This window comes from Vicia villosa, linkage group LG4 (genome assembly GCF_029867415.1).
Source record: "Vicia villosa cultivar HV-30 ecotype Madison, WI linkage group LG4, Vvil1.0, whole genome shotgun sequence".
Lineage (NCBI taxonomy): Eukaryota > Viridiplantae > Streptophyta > Magnoliopsida > Fabales > Fabaceae > Vicia > Vicia villosa.
Genome location: NC_081183.1, coordinates 133,534,482 through 133,540,939, shown reverse-complemented (window position 1 = coordinate 133,540,939; position 6,458 = coordinate 133,534,482).

The window sequence follows — 6,458 nt, the reverse complement described above, 5'->3', positions numbered from 1 at the left end:
AATCAGGTTTTTTGAAAATAAGGCAAAATCGAGTTTTTCCAAAACTACAGTAAAATCAAGTTTTTTCTGAAAATATGGTAAAATTGTTTTTTAAATACAGTAAAATCGATTTTTTTTAAATTACATTAAAATTGGGTTTCTAAAAACAGTCGATATTTTTTCGAAAATAAAAAAAATCAATTTTTTGTGGAAAACAAAAAAAAAATTATTGAAACCAAATATAACAGTTTGGTTCTTTAACAAATGGTTTAGTCTAAATAAATATGACTTAATTCTATCTGAAAATTTTTCTTAAAAGTTTTCACTATCTTGAAATTTACATTAGTAAAAAAAAAAATATATGATTAAGAGATGTAATACATATTTGATTTTAAAAGTTTACTTTTATATATGTGCACATCACTTACGAGAGTAAATTACTCTACTTTAACAAGGGTAGCCAAAAATTAATATTCCTTCACTAACATAAGTACTATTTCTAACTAATTAATAGTATAATTAAATTAAGCATTCTAGAATGGCGTCTTGAGATTGCAATATTTCTGATATAGAAAGATACTAGAGTGCAATATTTCGTACAAGTTGAATAGTAGTAGTAGTACGAGTATTATAAAAGCAAGACTCTTAAATTTAGTCTTATTTTGAAAATGTGAATCAGAAAGAGTAAACATATTTTGAATATATGGAATACTTCCAACTTACTTTGACTTGTTTACAAAATTTGTTATTTTCTAAACACCAAAATGTGAACTTTGTGGTACTCCTAAATATTTTATATTTTATTTTATATTTTTTTAAGAAAAATTTCTTTTAACAAATAGTTTTTTTAAAATTTTTCATCCACATTTTTTTCCTCTACCTAAAATTAATCGTCGCTAATTCAATCGTTAAGTAGTAAATAGTTGTTAAAACTGTCGCTAATTTTTTTTGTTAAGTTGTAAAAAATCGTCGCTAAATTGCAAGAGGGACCAAAAATATGAATGCAAATATTTAGAAAGACCATTCCTTGAAAGAAATATTTTGAGGAACTAAAAAGTGAAATGTGCATTATTTAGATAACAACAAACATATTTAACCCTTTTTCAAACATATTTAGTATAAAAAAATTATTTATCATCAAAAGACATTGTTTAGAGTTGTAAAGCTTTGATTTGGAGATGGTTTTTTATTGGGAAAATTATACAAACCAAATGCAGTTTCTACGAGTTTAACAAAAACCAGTCGCTTTACTTATGTTAGGCTTTATTTGGTCGTGTAATTTTCTTTTTCGGAACCGCTTCCTTCTGCCTTGTATTTGTATTTGTTTTGTGAGCTTTGGCTCTTATTAATAGCATCTTGCCTTCAGAAAAAAAAAAACAAATTTACTCTTATATGACAAAATTGTATTAGTGCACATCACTTACGAGAGTAAATTACTCTATTTTAACAAGGGTAGCCAAGAATTAATATTCCTTCACTAACATAAGTACTATTTCTAACTAATTAATAGTATAATTAAATTAAGCGATCTTGAATGGCGTCTTGAGATTGCAATATTTCTGATATAGAAAAATTCTAGAGTGCAATATTTCGTACAAGTTGAATAGTAGTAGTAGTACGAGTATTATAAAAGCAAGACTCCCAAATTTAGTCTTCTTCTGAAAATGTGAATAGTAAACACATTTTGAATATATTTAATACTTCCAACTTACCTTGACTTGTTTACAAAATTTGTTATTTTCTAAAAACCAAATTGTGATTTTTTTCAAAGTGTTAAATATGATTGTGAAACTCCTAAATATTTTATTTTTTATTTTCTTAAAAAAAATCCTTCAATAATTCAATCGTTGAGTAGTAAACAGTCGCTAAATTTGTCACTAATTTTGTTGCTAAATTGTAAGAAGGACCTAAAATATGTGAAATTTTTTAGGATAACCATTCCTTAAAAGAAATTTTTTGAGGAACAAATGTGAGATATTTAGAGAACCACAAACATATTTAATCCTTTTTAAAATAATCATCTTTTTCAACTTAATTTCTATAAGGTTTAAATTCACTTTTGATCCCCATATTTTCTATTTTTTAAGTTTTAATCCCCTTATTTTAAAAGTCGGCTTTTTGATCTCTAAATTTTAAGGGATTTGAAATTTTCATAGCTCTCCTCCATTTAGAAATGGAGCCTCATTAATTAATGACATGATTAGGATAAAAAATATTATTTATAATCACTTTAATTAAGTTAATATTATTTTAATTAATTATTATTATTTTAATTAACTGTTTTTAGACTTTTGGTTGAAAGTTATTGAATTTGGTCCTCTATTTCATTCCTTTGCAAAGTCTTTTGATTACTGCTCGCAATCTTTTTACTAGTTGAGTTTATTTAACCAGTATATACACCAAATGTTTCTATACAGAAAACAATGTGGGACTATACTATATAAAAAAATATAAGTTTCATGACTTTCACAGCATTTGGATTGGGAGCATAATAATGCAGAGGAAATAGAAAATAACAAAAACCCTTACGTCAAAAACATATAAGTTAAGAAATGAAGCTTTCTCGTGTTTTCACAACTAGAGTAATAATTCATACTATATTATAAGCAACTTTTTTAAGTTAGTAACTTCAATAATAAAATCAAAACTCAACCACAGCATATGAGAATTGAGAATGTTTCCACCCTTTTAAGTGCAACAAATCCCATTTCACTTTTAGTTCGCAAGCCAATTTATATTGTAAAAAGGATGTGAAATTTAAGACATTTAAATTTCAATAAAACTGATAGAAATTCAGAGAGAGAGAGAGAGAGAGAGAGAGAGAGAGAGAGAGAGAGAGAGAGAGAGAGAGAGAGAGAGAGAGAGAGAGAGAGAGAGAGAGAGAGAGAGAGAGAGGAGAGAGAGAGAGAGAGAGAGAGAGAGAGAGAGAGAGAGAGAGAGAGAGAGAGAGAGAGAGAGAGAGAGTGGCGCTCCCAGCGATAGTGTTAGTAGATGTTGTTAACTGGAATTACAACTACAGTATAGTTGGAGGTGCCGAGCTTCCAGACACAGTTGAGAAGATTTTATTTGAGGCAAAATTGTTTGTCAGGACCAAATGGAGGATCCATTGCAAAGCTGACTGTGACATACTTCACAAAAGGTGATGTTGCTCCTAGTGAAGAGCAACTCAAGAAGGACAAAGCTAAGGGTGATGGTCTTTTCAAGGCTCTCAAGGGTTACTGTGTGGCTAATCCTGATTACAAGTAAAATATATAATCTTCAAGTGTTTGCTTTATACATGGTTTGTTGTGACACATTATACTAAATATCTAGTGTGCTGAATTTTGGTGCGGATGTAATGTTTTTATTTCCTTTTCCTTATGTTGCGGATGTGTGAGTGTGAGATTGTAAGTCATTTTCTACCTATCCAATAAATGATAATAATATTTCATCTATTTCTGTTTACTTGGTTTTTTATATCGTTGTTATAATTTTCTTTAGCATACTTCTCATGATTAATGAAAATTTAATTTATGTTATGCTTAACTTTAACTCTTAAGAAATACGTCATTCTTCCAAGATCATTCATGGTGAACTTCTTCTTAATGGATTGCCTGAATTCATCAAACATCATTTGATCATTTCTTGTATAAATCAAGTCATTTACATGTTAGAACAACAACCAGTGTTGAAGAGTAAAGAGAAATGAAAGTTAAAGACAACGAACATGATTGATCATTGTTAACGGAGTTCGACCAATGGTGTTTACCTCTACAACACTAGAGAAACTATAGATTCCTTGATCTGTGTCTAATAATTAGAGTTAATTAAGGTTACCGTGCTACAAGCAATATTAATACTACGGCTCAGTTTATAATAATACCCTAAAATCCCCTAAACCCCTGTTACCTACCCACTACAAACAGTTGGACCTAAGATTTGTTTCGAGTTTTCACATAATATGTGTCATACTTAATAATCTCCACCTTGTCGAATATCAAATCCCTATGAAGACTTCACGAAAGACAATCACGTATTAGAAACTAGGAAGGTACACCTGCAGCTTGCTTAACAGTGAGAAACACGTAACAAGTCCAAGCAATGATTGAACTTGTCATTTATGATTAACTTGATTAACATGTTAGTTGTATTCTCTGAAGCATGAACCTTTTCAAGTAATATTTCTCCAGTGCAAGTAACACACTGATCTTGTGAAATCTCACATCAATATGCTTTGTTTTGGTACAGTACACTTGATTGTTAGCCATATAAATGACACTCCAACTATGACATTGTGAAAAAACTCCACCTTGCTCAAAGTGTCGTGGTTCAGTTAACTACGTTATGTTTCTATCTTAATCCACGTCTCCTAGTAAGACAGAATCGAGCATCTAAGGGAGCAGACAACGAACAAGCAACGTCCCAAAGATTCTAGCAAACATCAAGTAAGCATGTGAATAGGTATCACAAAAAGTCTGTGAACAAGCATCACATATAAGCATGGTGAGCATATGGCAAGTATGTGAACAAGCTTCACAAATAAGAACATGTGAATAGAAATCGCAAAATATGACATGTAACAGGCATACATGGATATGACATGTGAACAAGCATCACCAATAAGAACATGCAAACAGGTATCGCAAAATATGACATGTATCAGGTATACATGAATATGATATGTGAACAGGCATCACAAATAAGAACATGCGAACAGAAATCGCAAACATAACATGTAATAGGCATACATAAATATCACATGTGAACAAAAATCACGGATAACATGCAAACATGAATCTCAAACACAACATGTAACAGGCATACATGTGCAGGTGTGTGAATAGGAATCACGGATAACATGCAAACAGGAATCGCAAACACAACATGTAACATGCATACATGTGCGAGTGTGTGAACAGGAATCACGAATATCATACGAACATGAATCACCGATAAAACATGCACGTAAGAGGAACACACGCATGGAAAAGCCAACAAGTAAGGCAAACATGTAACAGGAATACATGTAATGTGTGTGAACACGAATCACAATATGAACATAAATCACAAATATCATAGGAACATGAATCGTAGATAAAACATGCAAGTAACAGGAATACACGCATGGAAAAGCCAACAAGTAAGGAAAACATGTAACAGGAATACATGTGAAGTGTGGGAACATGAATCACAAATAAAATGCAAACATGCAAGTACATCACAATAACACACAATCTAGCGCCGCTTGTAAAGCAAACATCTATCGAAGTAGTATCCTGGGGACAGGGGGAAGTGTTTTAGCCAACGAGAAAGGTCCTCTGAGGCAAACAAGAAAAAGACAGTAAAAGAGGTGCTTTGGCCAACGGGGAAGGTCCTCCGAGACAAAGAAGCTATCAATAAAAGGGGATCTTTAGCCAATGGAAAAGGTCCTCCGAGGCAAACAAGCTATCAATGGAAAGAAAGGGGAATAATAATTTGTGCGTTCGTGCAAAAAGCATCAACGTCGGGCAACGCGAGCTAGACAAAGCGTGGGGATCCGATTGCCAGATCCTTGTCCACTTGACATACTCAATAACAAGATCGGGGGGACAGTTCAAAAGCAACAACATGTAACACGGGCTAACTGAATAGACTCGATGGAACGTGACTGAGGTCGATTACGAACCCTATCCCCTTGCCTACCATGAGGATATGAATGTTTAGTTGGTACTAGATACATGAAAAAAGTGATTTTTTTTCTTTTACATATGGATACAATTTTTGTTTGATGTATAACCTGTTGGTACGAGATACATGAAGATGATAGAATCTATTTGTTTTTTTTAGCTTTTTTTTTTTAACGAATTTTCATAAATATATAAAAATATTTGATTTAATGAATTTTTAAAGAAATGTTAAAATAAAATTGGGATAATTTACATCTGTTGTAACTAATATAGGGTGTAAGTTCATTGCATTTCAATGTAATTATTATTTCACACCCAATATATCTAAAGTAGAGTGTAAACTCGTATACATAAGAATCATTCAATTGACACTCGATTTAGTAAAATATTGGCGTAAATGTGTTTAAAGTCAATGTCAATTTTTGATATATTACATCCATTTTAGCTAAAATATGGTATAATATACCGCTTTTTACACCCATTTTAAAATGATTATAAATTCTTCCCGCATATCTCACCCTTTGAATTAACACTCAATAATAACATGTGTAACATGCCTTAAAAATGGGTGTAAAATTCTCTTTCTGCACTAGTGTAAAACAAAATAGCAAACCAACAATTGAGAGATATGTCTCAGTTGAGTGCAAAACAAAATAGCAAGCCAACAATTGAGAGATATGCCTTAATTGGTGGGTTGTGTTAGAAATTGAGAAATATTATTTTGAGAAGGTTAAACCAGAAAAAACGAGTGGCTTTTATGAAAGTGACGACTTTTAAAACATTTTAAGTTTAAATATTCAAATAAAAAGTCATACAAACTAAATTCACAAATAA